Consider the following 19,118-nt stretch of genomic DNA (forward strand, 5'->3'; position numbering starts at 1 on the left):
ATGCTTACAATTCTGATGTTTTTAGAAGTGTCATCTAGAATGATCTTGAAGAAGTGGGGTATGGGAGCTGAAGATGTTGGAGTGTCATGAAGAGAAGCCATGGCTGAATTAACTCAAAAGCTTGATTGAGAGATGTGTTCAAAATCAAAAGCTTGATTGAGAAATACAAAGCCTTTCCACAAAATACAAAGCATAAAAAATGATGAATACAAAACCTTTCTAAAAAATACAAAGCATACACAAATTGAAATCAATGAGGATTTATGGCGCCAAATCCTTGCGCGACGAAGGGCTCCTTATCGTCGCGCAAACATACCATACGCGATGCATACATAAGCGTCGCGTAATGTTTGCGCAACGAATACAACTGGTCGCGCATAGTTTCCGCGACGCATATATACATGCGTCGCGTATGGCATTTTTGCGCGACGATAAGCAAACCTTCGTCGCGCACATATATATTAGGTAACGTTATAGTATAATATATACACACATATATATTTAAAATTGGCGATCGAAGTAGTTCATTGTATTCATATGGAGTGTAGGACTGTAGCTGCAAAAAATCATCAACATCAGAGTTAAAATAACCGTTCAATCATCACTTTTTATTTAGAACCGTCGAAAAGTTTTACCCCGTTGCTTAATCTCTGAATGTTTTTTTTGTCCGATTTTTGCTGTCTATGATCTCGAAGTCTAAAAAAACAAGTTTGACGGCTGGATGACTGAAACTTGTTTCGTAGACTGCATGTGCTATCAAAATCATATATTCACCAAAAACCCTAAAATTTGTTTATACATTTGTGCAAATGTAACTTAACGTTTATGTGGTATCCCCTAGTGTAAAAATCTGAAATTGAAGATCAAATTCAGTCATTGTATTCATATAGGGTCAACAAATGTTGCTGTCAAAAATGATCAAAATCGGAGTTACAATAACCGTTAAATCATGACTTTTCATTTATAACCGTCGAAATATTTAGTCCCGTTCCCTGATATCTGAATGTTTGGTCTTCTTGATTTTTGGCGTATATGCTCTCCAAGTATCAAACAATAAGTTTGCCGGTTGGATCATTGAAACTATTTTAGGGTTTAGGGTTTATGGCTTAGGGTTTAGGGTTTAGGGTTTACAAGGGGGTTTAGGGTCTAGGTTTTGCGCGACGAATAATTTAACCGTCGCGCAAAGTGAAAGTGAAATAGATTGCGCGACGGAAATATCCTCTGTTCGTCGCGCAATCTGGGCGTCAGTTTTCACACCTCCATCCCCTTTGAACACTTAGTGAAAATTTCAATGAAAATCTTGAACTCGCGCGACGAACCAAAATATGCGTCGCGCAAAGTGAAAGTGAAATAGATTGCGCGACGAATATAATGAGTTCCGTTGCGCAAGGTTACCATTGCGCGACGTTTACTGTCTTCGTCGCGCAAAAGCACAAACCCTTCAGTTTCAGCCTCCCGCTAAACCCTAAATCCCAAAATTTTGGCGGAAAGACAGCCTTTTGCGAGACGAATATAATGATTTCCGTCGCGCAAGGTTACCATTGCGCGACGTTTACTCTCTTCGTCGCGCAAAAGCACAAACCCTTCAGTTTCAGCCTCCCGCTAAACCCTAAATCCCAAAATTTTGGCGGAACGACAGCCTTTTGCGCGACGAAGTATGTCTGTTTCGTCGCGCAAAAGTCACAGACCCTAATCCACTTTCAGAATTTGGCGTTCTAACAGACCTTGCGCGACGGATATATCGTCGCGCAAGATTCATTAATAGCATTTTGCGCGACGAATGATGTTCTTCGTCGCGCAAAGTCGTAAAAATTTACAGAAACGGCCCGATGCCTCCTTCTTCCCCATTTCTGGTTTTTTCCTCCGTTTGCCTCTCTCTCCGCCGTCACCTCAGCCCTCTCTCTCCGCCGTCACCTCAGCCACCGCCGCTCCTGCCGTAGCCTCCCCTGCCTTCGCCGTCGAGCCTGCCGTCGCACATCGCCGGTTTTTCCCCGATTCTTCGCCGGCCGATTTCTCTCTCCTCCGGCCACCATTTCCGACGCCTGAGGTATGATTTCTCGACTATTTTTTGTGCTCTAGCTGATGGTTGGTTAGGATTTGTTGAATTTTGGCTATAGGAAATAGGAATTAAAACCCTAGGTTTTGGCCGGTTTGGGAATTTCAAATCCGGCCACTTCCGGCCATTTTTCGGGGTAGGTCCAAGAACAAAAGTGGCTCCAATTATTGTTTTCAACCTAGGGTAGGAACCTTGGCCGTTAGTTTTTAGAATTTTCCGGCGAATGTTATCGCTTTGGACACCCACGCGCTGCCGGCGCGTGTGGTGGCGCGTGGGATGCTATGGCAGTGGTGCATTGTGTCCCAGAGCGATCCCCTGTTTGTCACGAGCGCGTAGGTTTGCTCGGATTTGAATTTGGTTACCGTTTGAGTCTTGATCGAATTTCGCCTATTGTGCGATTTCCAGGTTTGATATGTTCGGACCGTTGGATCGAACTGAAACTCACGTAGTTGTACCTTTGTGTTTCTAGGATCGTTTAGGATTCGACCGATCGTTGATCGGAGTCCCGGATACTCCGAAATTCCAAACCCTAGGTCAGGCTATGCTTTTAATTAATTAGTTTAAATTCTGAATTAAATTATATGTGCAGATGTCAGACTTGATTAGACGTGGTAGGTCGATGACGACTGCACCGAGTTCGGATCCCCCGGCTCAGTCGGCATCTGCTGCCACTGCTCCTGCTTTGTTGGACCACGTGGTGGTTGGTCCCGGGGCGCCCCAGGCGCCTGTGTCATCTGCGTCATCCGTGGCGCAGCCAGCTAGTGCTAGGCGGCGGCACCGGCCCACCGACATCATCGACACGACATCGACCGACGGTACTAGTGCCTCGGGATCACAGCCAGGTATAACTACACTTTTGTATTGTTAATTTTATATTGAAATTTGACAATGTTTTTTTATTTAACATTAATACCTTATTTCTTTGCAGCGAAGAGGAACACCCGAGGACCGTGTCGTCAGCTGAAGACGGCGAAGGTCACCCGGGTGACCAACAGTCGTATCAGCATCGGATACGACGAGCGCCATCGGGCTGCACCGACGGCGGAGTTGCATAGCTCCTTGGCCCACGACATTGGCCACGTCGTGCGGACCCATTGCCCGATGCAATGGAAGTCTTGGAGGGTCATGCCTGACGAGATCAAGGCGGAGGTTCGCGGCCAGTTGTCGGTATGTACCTTACATTTTCATTATTTTTCTTTAAAATTGTGTATATTTCTATTACTTAACGTATCTAATTAATTGATTGCAGACGAACTATAACTTGGAGGATCTCGACGAAGAGTCGTTGACGTACGTCAACAGACTCTTCGCTGAGAGGTACAAGCAGTGGAAGAGCGACTTGCACCACCATTTTCAGGCCTATGATGATCCGCAAGTCGCTCTTCAGGAGGGTTGCCCGAAGGAGCTTGAGGGGCGGGAGGATAGTTGGGATTGGCTCTGCGCTCATTTTCAAGCGCCCGAATTTGCGGTATTTTTTTAATTATATTTTTTTAATTATTACTTATTACTTATTAATGTTTATTTTATTTTTTTATTTCATTATTATTTAATTTTTTATATTTTAACTAATACGTTTCATTTTTTGTATAACAGAATAAAGCCCAAGTGAATAAGGGTAATAGGAAGAAGAAGACCCTTCTCCACCATTCCGGCTCTAGACCCTTTTCGTATAGGATGGATGCACGGCGTCGGGTAATAATCATAAAATTTTTATTTCATTTTTAATGTCATTTTTATTAATTTATTTTTTTCATACTAATATTTTTCTTCTCTTGTTCAATTTAGGAGGGGTCCAAGTTCCCAGAGATCGACGTCTTTGGTGACGTTTATGTTCGACCCGGGAATGAGTTGGCCGAGTCCCTTCATGTAAGTATTATTTAATTTTAGTTCTTATGTTACGCATTCAATTTATATGCATGTTTTAATTTATATTTTATGTTATGTTCAACAGACGACGATGGTGGAGAGGAGCCAGCTTGTTCTTCAGGAGTCCGCCTCCCAGCTTCCTCCCGAGACTCCGATCGAGTCTGTGGCTCCTCCACAAGATGCTGGATTTCAGATCTTGACGGAGACGTTGGATCAGACTCTCGAGAGGAGGCCGGGGACATATTGTCGAGGGATAGGGAATGCCCGGCGGAGGGAACCTCGACCTCGTTCATCGGCGCAGTCAAACAGTCAGGTCACTGCTTTGACAACACAGGTGGCCACTCTTCAGAGCCAGATGTCGGTCATTCTGCAGTCCCTCGCACAGTCCGGCATTCCAGTCCCGCATTTTGATGCGCCGACCTCTGAGCCCGTCCATCCCGGGCATCCCCACCAGACCACTGCCCCGGTGAACGCCCCGCCCTCCGAGCCGCATACTGGTGACGACTCGGTTGATTTTGATTCATTATTTGATTAGTGTATTTATTTTATTTGTAATACATTTATTTTATTTTATTTTATAACAAAATTTTATTCTAATTTATTTTTATTGCAATTTCATTGTTTAATCAATAAAAAGAAACCAATTTTATTTAAAATAAAAAATATAAACAAATAAAAAAAAATTATAATATTATTTTTGCGCGACGGAAAATATTTCGTCGCGCAAACCAACATGTAACAAAAAAAATAAAAAATCAAATTTTTTTTATCACTTTTAATTCATGCGCGACGAACACATACGTCTCGCAAACACGTTTTGCGCGACGCAATGTTTCGTCGCGCAAAATATTTGGCCGACGACATAATTGTTCGTCGCGCAATTATATGTGCGACAAAAACTTTCCCATCGCGCGAATTGTTCTGCGACGAACATATACGTCTCCCGAACATATTTTGCGCGATGAATAATATTTCGTCGTGCAATTCCCGTCGTCGCGCAAATATACGTGCGCCGCATACTTGATCGTCGCGCAAATACTTTTGCGACGAACGGTTGTTTCGTCTCCACACCGTTGGTGCAACGATGGTTTACCCGTCGCACCCTTTTGAGCGACGAAGGGTTGTACCTCGTCGCGCAAAGGCTTTCTTCACGATCTTCGCGCGAAGGAATATGCGCGACGACTTTTTTGTCGCGCTGAAATTGGGGCGACTAAATGCGACTTTGCGCGACGTTTTGTTCTTCGTCGCGCAAAGTGTAAAATGTAGTAGTGAATCTTTCCTCATGAGCTTTCAATGATTTAGAGAGTTGATCAACCGTCATAGTGTCCAGGTCCTTCGACTCTTCAATAAAAACAACAATATGCTCAAACTTTGAATCTAATGAGCGAATAATTTTCTCAATTACATGAGTGACGTCACTGATTTCTTCAACAACTCTTCTCAATTGGTTGACATTGGCTTGAACTCTTAACATATAGTCTGAAATCGATTCGGATTCCTTTTGATGTAGGCTTTCAAACTCTCGTCTAAGAGTTTGGAGCCGCACCTTCTTTACTTTATCAACTCCTCTATAAATTCTTTACTTTATCAACTCCTCTATAAAAATTATGCAAAATCTCCCATGCATTTTTTGCCGTTATTGCATTTGCAACCTTCTCAAATGTGCTATCATCCAAGGCTTGGATGAGGGTGAGTGCCTTCTTGTCTACCTTATTTCCTTCAATGCTTTTCTTTGGGCATTGGTCAAATTTGCTTCATCACCATGTTCGCCAATTCCTCTCTCTACGACCTCCCAAACATCATAGTAGCTAATCAAAGTCTTCATTCTAACACTCCAATTGTGATGATTATCTTTGGTCAGCAGATAAATTTGAAATGGAGCCATTGATCTAAACTTCTTCTTATAACTATGATACCAGTTTGTTGGAAGGTGATGGCCCCTCACTCATAAAACTGACAATAAACAATATTTGAGAGAAGATACTTTTATTCATATTGCTTAAGTGCAACAATCCGATTACAGGACTTTGACATATATAGCAATCACAACCACTAAAGCTAATAAAACCCTACTACTTCCTAATCTTGAATACATGTACATGCATTAACTAAATACATAACTCATGAATTTAATTAATAAAACACGTTTATTTTCAACATGCAGCTAATGACTTATGAGTGAGATGTATTAATCATTCAGGTTGGAGCAGTTGCTGGCCTTTGAGAACTATCAGGTGAAGACACATGGAGATGTAAAGCCTAGGTACATGCAACTCCTGATAAAAAGAAGGCACGCACACAACTGGAATATCAATATCAAACATCCTACGTACGGCAGGTAAAGCCCAGGTACATGCAACGTAAACATCCTACCGCATATTATTTTGGATATCAGCAACTTTGTAAATCTACGTATGAATATCTGGAAGCCATGAGAAAAATGTGTAAATCCATATAATCTTGTCTCTCTCTCTTAACATGGATATGGTCAGTGATGGTTTGACGAAGCTTGTTCACAATTTTTTTTTTTTTAATTGGTGAAAGTTGGAAGTGGTTCCAAAATCTTGAGTTTTCCCATGTTTTTGGTAACAAACACAGCTCGTTTAGATGCGCGGTATATGGTTCCACTCCACAAATACAGCTCTTGTTTATGTATCCACATTTTTTTTCTTTTATGGAGAAAATAAATCGTTTGTTACCATTTAGTGCTCAATCTATTTAATTTTGTGATTTTACTGGATTATTTTCTTAAATAAAGTCTAAATGAATTTTACTTTTGCATCGTATCATTGGTGGGCCGAACACAAATATGATACAAGGTTTACTGTGTAGAGATCTAGTCGAAAAGGTAATTAACATAAAGGTCTATTTTTATTTTTGGATATGGATAAAAAGTTCTATACTGTAAAATATAACTCACCAATCGAAAAACCAATGTAATAAGATCCTATTTGGATAAAGTTATCTCAAATCTACTATAATCTTTAAGCCAAAAAAATAAAAAATAAAACCTATAATCCATATGTGACAAGATTTAGATAAAAATATCATAAAGAAAACAAGTGGATTTCATGTCTATCTTTATAAATTGTCATTTGGGCCAGATGACCAGATGAACCAGCCCAAGTCCTTTACTGCCGTGGTAGGTTCAAAATTCCAACAATCATTTTTTTTCTCCTAATAATCCGCATAATTATAGAATATTATGGTAGTATGATTACGTGGTATATTTTGTACACGTGTTATAATATGGGTTGACGACATGATTTATTTTCCCCTCTTTTAAGGAATAGTATCAATGAATATCCACTTATATTATAACACGTGTACAAGAACAAGATGCGTGCTGCTATTTCCACTCACTTGTTATATTTTCCCACCCACTTTCTTCTCACCCACTATATAAATTTGAAAAAAATAAAATCCTACATTTCCACCCCCCATTATTCCTAAAATACGCTTTAATTATTAATTCAACCAAACACCATCAACTCCAAGTTAAAAACATAAAAATTTTAACCCAAAAAAAAAACACTATTCATCTTCTTTATGTCTTTTCAACTCCACGACCTAACCCTGCAATATCAATATTCTCATCAGCACAAAAGCACAGCAACGACCAACAAGACTACCATGGATTTGAATTAAAGTGATGTTATATGGAATAAGGACCCACATGCGAGTTAATCAGATTGAAAAATCTTTAAAATGGAATAAATTTGAATGACAATTTGGCCTATATTATCAACACCCACCAACCCTGACACAATATTAAAGGTGGAGTTGAGAATTTGATTTTTCTTATTTTTTTTTTAACTTTTCAAAGGATTGGGATAGGTAGATGAGTGCTCGCTGGATTTGTTGAGGTCAGGAAGATGGAAAGAATATGGAGAGTTAAAAGAAAAAATTTATTTTCTTTTTAAAATTTGTTTTATTTTTAGGGTTTTATAAGTCATTTTATAGAGGGATAAATTTGTCTTTAAATTTTTTAAGATAAGATGGGTGGGAAAATAGGATAGGTGAGTGAAAATAGCAACACTCGTACAAGATGTACCATGTAGCCATACTACGGTAGTATATTCTATAATCACTTTGTGTCAGGAAGAGACTAGGACTGAAACAGAAATTAAGGAAGACTGTATTTGATTGTCTATATATGAGAATCGAAGATCGCAAAACAACCATCTGCGTGCTAGTAGAAGAATTACCATATTAGAAAACAAAACCCTCGTTGCCTTCAACTCTATATATACAAAACCACACCAGAAATTCAAAAACCTCTAATCAACTCAAAAATGGCAGCCAAGATTGACTTGAAATGTTTGGACGAACAATTAGAGAATCTCCAGCGAATGTACCCTATGAAGAAGAAGAAAGAGTTGCAGAAACAAAGTCATCAACGTGAGAGCCGTGGTAGCCAAAGAAGTTTATGAAGAAGAAGACTGGAAAATCATTCGAGAGAAACTTGTCGTGAAACAAGTTTTTGCCTGTGGAGGCTTCGGTTGTGTAGATAAAGGCATCTATGATGGCCAAGAAGTTGCAGGTATATATTCTATAGATAGATATGTGCATGCTTTATATCTTTAATCTTCTCAAACGTCACTGACTATGTAACATCCCACATCGACCAACGGAGAAGGGATGATGTGTCTTATATGTACATGCCCACTTCCATCTAGAACGAGGCCTTTTGGGAGTTCACTAGCTTCAGAGTCATGGGAACTCTAAAGTTAAGCGAGTTTGGGCTAGAGCAATCCCAAGATGAGTGGCCCACTGGGAAATTGCTCTTGAGTTCCCAGAAACAAAACCATGAGGGCATGGGGGGCCCAAAGCAGACAATATCGTGCTACAGCGGAGCCGATCTGGGGTCTGACATAATGGTATTAGAGCCACTCTGCCGTGTGGTGCGAGTGTGTCGACGAGGACGTCGGGCCCCTAAGGAAGTTGGATTGTAACATCTCACATCGACCAACGGAGAGGAAGTGATATGCCTTATATGTACATGCCCACCTTCATCTAGCACGAAGCCTTTTAGGAGCTCACTGGCTTCGGAGTCATGGGAACTCCGAAGTTAAGCAAGTTTGGACCAGAGCAATCCTAGGATGAATGACTCACTGGGAAGTTGTTCGTAAGTTCCCAGAAACAAAACCGTGAGGACATGAGGAAGGAGCCCAAAACAGACAATATTGTGCTACGACGGAACCGATCCGGAGTGTGACAGACTATATATGTGTGTGTGCATGCTTTATATCACAAACTTCACTGATGGAGTTTTTTTTCTTTCTTGATTATACAATCAAAGTGGTGGAGTGGGGAGAAGACGGTCAAAGAAGAAAAGCTGAAATAGCTTCTTTGAAAAAAGATTTTAGGCAGGAGATTTCTATTTGGCATAAGCTTGATCATCCTAACATTACAAAGATACATACAACGTATGACAATGGTTATTAGTTTTTGCTTTTTTCTTTTGGTTCTTCTCTTTATTCTCGGATATTTTTATCTTTATTTGTTATTGATTCTTTTTCTTGATTTTTCTTGGTGATTAGTGTATTGGAGCTCCAACGGATATTGAGTCTGCCTCTGTTATCACTGAATACCTTTTCGGAGGAACTCTCCTCGTTTGGTTCATGGGAAAGGAAGCTTGGGGATGAGAAATTAATTGTTTTTTCATGTTTGGTAAGTCCAGGCATGGGAAATGGTTACTTGACACATGAGTAGAGGAGAAAGTGAAGCTCTTTCAACTTGGATTTTGTTTTCCTTCCTCATGAGAAAGTTTTGGAAAATAAGCCAATATTAAATGCACATTTTTCATGACCATTTTGTCTCCATTAACAATTTAGAATTACAATATATCATACTCTGTTTGATTGTTTCAACTTATTCAGCTCAAGATGCCAATAGACTCAACTCAACCCACTTTGTATTATTTAAATGCTTGAGATTGCTGAATTAAATGACAAAGTGTGCTCTTTCGTGGACCGGATTTCCTCCCCTGGAGGTTTTTCATGGTAAGATTTTATGAGGCCATCGATTTGCGCTTCTAGTCTGACTATTAGATGTGTTGAGTTTGGCTTTCAATTAATAAAGATACTTCCACTTTGATCAAAAGAATACTGAAAGTATCCATAACCTATCGTTTTGACAAATCTTAAAGTAACAATACAAGTTCATGATCAAACATTGTCATATTGTTCTGGTTTTAGAAAATCAATAACTTTAAATATACATACGAAGAAACTTGTCGTGAAACAAGTGTTTGCCTGTGGAGTCTTCAGTTCTGTCCATAAAGGTATATGTGATGGCGTAGAAGCTGCAGGTTTAACTTTTTAGCATCCTCTAATATTTTTTTTTTCCTCTGGAATTAAAATAACTGTCATTAGATGTCGCCTAATATCAATGACATTGAATTGAAAAATTACAAGTAGCTAGCAAGTCTTAAAATTACTTGTATCATACCGTTTACATTTTACACCTAACTCAATTAAAAATGAGTTCGGCATGAAACTGAAACTATGATTTGGTACACCACAATTTTATTTTTATTTTTTTTATTAAGGTACACCACAATTATTTGGTTACCAAAGAACTGTTGGATTTTACATGAACAATTTATAAATGAGATAGTGAAATTGCAAATAAGAGTGCCAAATAATATTTTGCCCTCGTTAAAAGTATGACGAAGTATGTACAATGATTTATTAATAATAAATAAGTTTTACTTTTGCACTCTTTGTATCATTGGTGGGCCGACCACAAATGTGCTAAAAGACTTAGGCCCGTTTGATTCGCAGAAAAGATTTTATGAGAAATAATCTCTCATGCCTTCTTCTAATGGATGGGCAATGGAAGATTCATTTCTCGTGTTTGGTAATGCTAGGAAAGTAACAAGAAAATACCATTTTATTTCATTTCTCACATCTGATTTGCATATGAATGTCAAATAAAATTTGTTTAATTTTCTAATTATACTCATATTAAATTAAATTAAAAAAGAATGAATTTAATGTTATATATTAATTCTAAATTGTTAATTGAGACAAAATGGTCATGAAAAATGTGAATGTGTTAGCTCATTTTCCTATAGTTTCTTATGGGAAAATGAAACCCAATAGGGGGGAGGGTTTCATTTTTCCTCCTATGAATGCTGCTATTTTCACTCTCTATCATATTTCCCCATCCACCTATGAGTGCTGCTACACTTCACCATTATTAAGCAGCAGTATCCCGCTTGGATTACTTGGATGGAGGAAAAAAGAGTAAGAAAACGTCCAAAATCATAAGAGATCTACAACATATAGAAGGTTTGAAAAACAGTCATTTGCCATGGTGGAGAGAAGACGAAGGGATCGAGGAGATAATATGGTGTAAATTTGTATTTTTTTTATATTATTTTTTAACTAGAGGGACATGGGTCAAAATTTTACACAAGGGACATAAGGGGATATGAAATTTGGGGACAAGAGATCCCAACCCGTAAAGAACAACGCGCCAATCCAAAACTGTAATCTAATATTTCATTTTGAATGATGTGATTTAAGGGTTTAGATGACTACAAGGTAAAATAAGTATATTTGAGAGTTTTAATTGAGAGATCTCTCGAATAATTTATTTGAGGGATATCTTTGTAGAGTTTAATAAATATTCTCTCAAAGATCATCTCTGCAAAAAAATCACTTGAATCCGAAACTATTTGACCACTCAATTAGATGATTGTTATTATAGCATTTTCTTAAAGCACTGTGTTCGTCTATTTTGTTTTTCCCAACCAGTTGCCTTATTGATTTTCAATTTGTATGAGTGTTTGCAAGGATGGTCTATGAATGAAAACTTGAAAAATAAACTGTTAAGATCATTGAAAAAAATATTCGTAGAAGAGGATCGAGAGATACACATTATGACTCGGATTTTAAACCATTAGATTGTAGAGCTTTCAGTGGCTAAGATTGCATTTAGAACAAATTATTAGCTTCTTTGTTAAACAATTAATACACATTGGAGCTAACAAAAAGTTTTAAACTTTTCATTTTCTCTCTCCTTTTTCTACAATATGCATCATCCTCTTCACTCCCCAAGGCCACCGGTCCGGACCCAACCTTCATCTTCTTCTTTGGCAAAACTCTCTTCACCATTTTTATGGGAAAGTTCTCCAGAGAAAAAAGATATATACGAAGAAGCTACCTAATCTGCAAGAAAATAAACAAGACATACAGAAACTTTGTAAGAAGAAGATTGGAAATCTTAAACCACTACTACGATTTACTATTTGCGCGACGGAAGTTTGCGCGACGAACATTTTTTCGTCGCGCAAAAAGCACTATGGCGACGAAAAAAAAATACCGTAGCGCAAACAACAGAAAACTAGCGCGACAAATAGTTTCGTCGCGCAAACAATCTATGCGCGACCTAAATTACTTTCGTCGCGCAAAGGTAGGGGATAAAAACCCGGTTTTTTTTTTGGCGCCAGAATCTTGCGCGACAACAAAAATTGTCGCGCATGACAATATTGCGCGACAATTCAAAGCATTCGTCACGTAAAGATGGACAGAAAATTGGCTCCTTTTTTTGGCGGTAAAAAAATTTGCGCGACGAGAGTTTTCGTCTCAAAAGACCACTTAGAGCGACGGAAAAATGCACCGTCGCGTAAGAAAATGAAGGATACTTATTTTTGACGCCAAAATGCAGGGTGGATAAAAAAAATTTTGCTCGACGGAATTACCTTCGTCGCGTAAAGTGTAATGCCGGTGCGTTCTTGCGCGATGAAATTTTGTGCGACGAATAATATACTTCGTCGCGCAAAAAAGCAGATGTCGACACGTAATTGCGCGACGAAAATGTTGTTTTGTGCGACAGAAAAGTGGGTTTTCGCGACGACATTTTGCGCGACGGATTCAGTTGTTCGTCGCGCAAAGTCCTTCTTCATATTAGTATCTGCCTCTCTCTCACTCTCCCTGCCGCTGCTCTACTGTGAATTCAGTACGTTCATTGGGTATGTATTTTTTGTCGTTAGTTTAAATGTATTAATGTAAATTCGTAGTAACGCTATTAATTTTGTTCTCGTTAGGGATATTTGTGATTAGTGATTGGTGGAGAACGATTGAGAAGGTATGTTATTGTAAAAGTTTGTTTGTTATGTTTGTAATTTTTTTGTGAAGTTATATATGTATAATATTGTGAAATTGTGCGTGACATAGCACAATGTGTTGTGATGTACGAAGTTAATTGAAATTAACTTCGTACTTTTATTTTTATGTTTAGTAACACGTAGTTTCCCGTTCGAGATTAGTTGAATTTCGTGCATGGATGCGTAAGGCATGACTGCGGTCCAATTAATTCTTGAATTGTCCCATTATTTGGACAGTTTGGTAATGCATAGTGTTGTCACATAATCTTCGGCTACAGGATTAGGTTTCGATTGTGGAGATTTCGGTGTCATCTTGGTACGTTCTTCGGGTGGTACGTAGGTATTTATACCTATGCCCACTTCAAGAACTGTGTCGAGATGCTGCCGAAATTAATCCACGTCGAAATCTAATCTCATGTAGCCGTAGGTTACGTGACAGGACTATGCATTCCCGAATGGGATAGGGCCCTTACCGGAGGCATAAGGTGACATTATAACTTCGTATGAAGTTGTTGTGATTGTTGTGTCGTGATTGTGGTTTCAGGAATTATGAACAGAAGGTGGATACAGAACCCGAATAGATGCGCAGACGAATACTTGGATGGAATCGAGGATTTTATTGAGTTTGCACGTAGACACAACCCGGGTGCAACTAGAATCCGTTGTCCTTGTAGGAGGTGTAACAACACGTTGTGGGAGACAATTGAAAATGTTGGATTTCATTTAGTAAGGAATGGAATGATTGAAACATATAGCATTTGGAACCTTCACGGCGAACAAGTAGACCATGCTTCGTCTTCAAATGCCCCAAGAGTGGACAATGTTGAACCTATTGTGGATCCTAATGATCAAGTCATGGGTATTATACAGGAAGCTTTTCCATTCGCATCGACCAACATCAATCAGGAAGGGGAAGATGACGTGCCTACACCAATAGACAGTGCGGAGTTTGAACAGTATGAAAAACTGTTAAAAAATGCCAACCAAGAGTTATACCCGGGGTGCGAGAGCTTTTCCGTTCTCACTGCCATTGTGGAGCTAATGCACGGAAAAATAAAGTATCGTATGTCGAACTTGTGTTTCGATTACTTTTTAGGAGTTTTCAAGAGAATGCTTCCGACGGACAATTGTTTGCCGAAAGACCATAAACATGCACAGAAGGTGTTGCATGGTCTTGGATTGGGTTATGAAAAAATCCACGCTTGCAAAAACAATTGCATGTTATTCTACAAAGAGCATCAAACGTTGGATACATGCCCTATATGCAATGAGTCGAGGTTCAAAATGACATCCCAGAATAGAACGACTAAGATACCACAAAAAGTCATGCGTTATCTGCCCCTTAAACCTAGGTTGCAGCGATTGTATATGTCGACGCATACTGCCACAGACATGATATGGCATAAGGAAAAACAGGTAGACGATGATGTGATGCGGTATCCTGCAGATGGGGAGGCATGGAAAGAGTTCGATCGAACGTTCCTCGAGTTTGCTGCTGATCCCCGAAATGTTAGATTGGGACTTGCCACTGACGGATTCAATCCGTATGGGGTTCTAAACCAACACCACAGCACTTGGCCGATTTTCGCATTCCCATATAATTTGCCGCCTTGGAAATGCATGAAAAAAGAATACATGATGATGACTGTTTTGATAACTGAGGATCCTGGCAGGTCAATTGATGTGTACTTAAGGCCTCTGGTTGATGAGCTGAAGGATTTATGGACAAACGGTGTTCGCACGTACGATAAATCAACTGGGAGGATGTTCACTTTGCGAGCAGCAGTTATGTGGACTGTGAATGATTTTCCAGCATATGCAATGGTTTCTGGGTGGAGCACAAAGGGTTATATGGCATGTCCTGTATGCAAGGAAGATGTAACTTCTGGTTGGCACACGGGAAAAGTTTGTTACCTTGGTCATCGGAGATGGTTGCCATGGGACCACGAGTGGCGAGAAAAAGATAAAGAGTTCGACGGGAACACAGAGCGTCGCCTCAGACCTAGATAATGGTCCGGTGATGAGATCTTGGAACAGCTGAACCGTTTGGATTTTGCTCCGTTCGGGAAAACAGTTAGTCGGACCAGACCTTCTACACATTTGAACTGGACGCACAAGCCTATGTTTTTTGAGCTCCCATATTGGTCGAAACTTAAATTGAGGCACAATCTAGATGTGATGCATGTTGAGAAAAATGTATTCGACACATTGGTGGGCACAATTCTAGATATCGAGGGGAAGACGAAGGACACGATCAAAGCTCGTCTTGATTTGGAAAGAATGGGCATACGAAGGGGTTTATGGATGAATAGGGACAGTGATAAAGCTAGAAGGGATCTTGCATTCTTTTCTATGAAACCGAATGACAAAAAAGAGTTTCTAAAGTTTGTATCGTCTGTCAAATTTCCCGATGGGTATGCTTCTAATATTGCACGTTGCGTGAATGTCGATGGGGGTAAATTTACTGGACTTAAGAGCCATGACTGCCATGTGTTTATGCAACGCCTACTTCCTGTGGGTATTCGACACCTACTGCCAGAAGATGTGGTGAAGCCAATCATGTTGTTATCCAGATTTTTTTCCCAACTGACGGCAAAAACATTGGGAAGGACAGACATGTTTCAGTTGCGCCATTACATTGTCCAAGTCCTATGCAAGTTTGAGATGATATTTCCTCCAGCTTTCTTTACAAGTATGATGCACGTGATGGTTCACTTGCCAGAAGAGGCATTGCTTGCTGGTCCTGTCAACTATCGCTGGATGTATCTAATAGAAAGGTATATAATCTTTATCATTTGTGTATGCATCATTATCGACACTTTGCTAATTTGTATCATATCGTTTTATTTTGGCAGGCTTCTCGGAGAGCTGAAAAAAAGTGTACGCAACAGGGCAAAGCCCGAAGGATCAATTATAGAGGCTTGGGTTCAATATGAGTCGCTTACTTTCTGTGGAATGTATTTAAAAGATGTAGAGACGGTTTTCAATTGTCCTCAACGCAATAATGACGGAGGTATGAGAAATGAAAAACTTTCTGTTTTTGCCCAAAGCGCACGACCATTTGGAGATCCTGGACGAGGAGAGTCGTTTTCTAGAAATGACATGGAGGTAGCGCATTGGTTCGTACTGAACAATTGTGATGAGATAATGGCCTACTTAGATAAGCATGAACAGATGATGAAGCGAGAACATCCATCACATTTGGTTGCCCGGAAACACCGTGAATTATTTCCACAATGGTTTTTGGATTCTGTAAGTTATAAGTGTTTTGTAATTGACAAATATAAATTGTAGTATTTAATTTTGTCAGACTAACATGTAAATGGTTTTGTATACTATTAGGTGAATAAATTGAAATCATCGAATTCCCCCACTTACAGTGATGAGTTATATAACTTGGCGTTCGGCCCAATTCGCGCTGAATTGTTCTCGGATTGTAATGTTAACGGCGTCAAATTTTTGGGGGCCGCACGAGATGACAAGTTGTGTACGCAAAACAGCGGTGTCCATGTCCCAGGTGGAGGCGAAAGTACGGACATTGATTTCTATGGCAAACTGACAACTGTCGTGCAATTGCTTTACAAAGATCGATACCAAGTCATCATGTTTAAGTGTCGATGGTTCGATACCAACCCAAATAGGGCGGGAAGTGTTAAAATCGACCATGGAGTACTGTCTGTGAACATTAACAGAACTTGGTATGATGACGACCCGTACATTTTGGCAAACATGGCATCCCAAATTGTGTATCTAGATGACCCTAAAGCCGGAAACGGGTGGAAAGTTGTGCAGAAGATGGATCATAGGAACGTGTATGGTATACCAGAACTAGACCCAAGTGACAACGACGTCGACAATGTGGCTGACCAACGTTTAGAATCTTCAATGGAAAATGATGCGGAAACACTTCGAGATACAAATGTTATACAAGAACCGTTTCAAATAGAAGAAGTGTCTTCAGTCGAAATACCGATTCAGTCAATTACAATTGACCTCGGTGATCTTCCCCAATACGATGTTGCAGTGGGCCCTAGCAACGCCGATGATGCAGTTATAGAGGAGGAGGAGGAGGAAGAAGATTAGGAGACCGAGAGTGATGATAGCGACGATAATGAAAGTTATTATAGTTCAGATGATGAATAATGAATTTATTTGTAAATTTATTATGTTAGTGTATTCATTTTGTGTAATACAAATCTTTGAATATATGTAGTTGTTATATCCAATCCTTATATATGTCAACATATGTAACATTGTTAAAACATACAACAAAATCAAAAATGAAAAAATATTTTAGTTAAACAAGATCGGTAAAACAAATAATATAACCCTCTTTATACAAAGTTAAAAAATGATGAACACAAAACCTTTCCAAAAAATACAAAGCATACAGAATTTGAACTAAATGAGGATTTATGGCGCCAAATCCTTGCGCGACGAAAGATCCTCGTCGCGCAAACTATGCGCGACGCATATATATTCGTCGCGTAAAGTTTGCGCGACGAACATACCTCGTCGCGCATAGTTTCCGCGACGCATATATATGCGTCGCTTATGGTCTTTTTGCGCGACGATAAGTAGCCCTTCGTCGCGCAAATATATATTAGGGTAACGTTATAGTATAATATATACACACATATATATTTAAAATTGGCGATCGAATTAGTTCATTGTATTCATATGGAGTGTAGGACTGTAGCTGCAAAAAATCATCAACATCGGAGTTAAAATAACCGTTCAATCATCACTTTTTATTTAGAACCGTCGAAAAGTTTTACCCCGTTACTTAATCTCTGAATGTTTTTTTTGTCCGATTTTTGCTGTCTATGATCTCGAAGTATAAAAAAACAAGTTTGACGGCTGGATGACTGAAACTAGTTTCGTAGACTGCGTGTGCTATCAAAATCATATATTCACCAAAAACCCTAAAATTTGTTCATACATTTGTGAAAATGTAACTTAACGTTTATGTGGTATCCCCTAGTGTAAAAATCTGAAATTGAAGATCAAATTCAGTCATTGTATTCATATAGGGTCAACAAATGTTGCTGTAAAAAATGATCAAAATCGGAGTTAAAATAACCGTTAAATCATGACTTTTCATTTATAACCGTCGAAATATTTTGTCCCGTTCCCTGATATCTGAATGTTTGGTCTTTTTGATTTTTGGCGTATACGATCTCCAAGTATAAAAAAATAAGTTTGCCGGTTGGATCATTGAAACTATTTTAGGGTTTAGGGCTTAGGGCTTAGGGCTTAGGGTTTACATTTTAGGCTTAGGGTTTAGGTTTTGCGCGACGAAGAACCTGCATCTGTCGCGCAAAGTGAAAGTGAAATAGATTGCGCGACGGATAAATCTTCTGTTCGTCGCGCAATCTGGGCCATACATTTCACCCCTCCATCCCCTTTGAACACTTAGTGAAGATTTCAACCGAATCAAAATATTGAACTCGCGCGACGAACAACATAAATACGTCGCGCAAAGTGAAGGTGAACAAGATTGCGCAACGGATAAATCTTATATTCGTCGCGCAATCTGGGCGACATTTTTCACCCCTCCATCCCCTTTGAACACTTAGTAAAAATTTCAACCGAATCAAAATCTTGAACTCGCGCGACGAATAACAAGTATTCGTCGCGCAAAAGGCACAGACCCTTCATTTTGTTAGCGAACCTTGCGCGACGTTTTAACTCTTCGTCGCGCAAAAGGCACAGACCCTTCAGTTTCAGCCTCCTGCTAAACCCTAAATCCCAAAATTTTGGCGGAACGACAGCGTTTTGCGCGACGAATATATTATTTTCCGTCGCGCAAGGTTCTCCTCGCGCGACGTTTACTGTCTTTGTCGCGCAAAAGGCACAGACCGTTCAGTTTCAGCCTCCCACTAAACTCTCAATCCCAAAATTTTGGCGGAACGACAGCGTTTTGCGCGACGAATATATTAGTTTCCGTCGCGCAATGTTCTCCTCGCGCGACGTTTACTGTCTTCGTCGTGCAAAAGCACAAACCCTTCAGTTTCATCCTCCCGCTAAACCCTAAATCCCAAAATTTTGGCGGAACGACAGCGTTTTGCGCGACGA

The sequence above is a fragment of the Prunus persica genome, chromosome G1 (genome assembly GCF_000346465.2).
Source record: "Prunus persica cultivar Lovell chromosome G1, Prunus_persica_NCBIv2, whole genome shotgun sequence".
Taxonomy (NCBI): Eukaryota; Viridiplantae; Streptophyta; class Magnoliopsida; order Rosales; family Rosaceae; genus Prunus; species Prunus persica.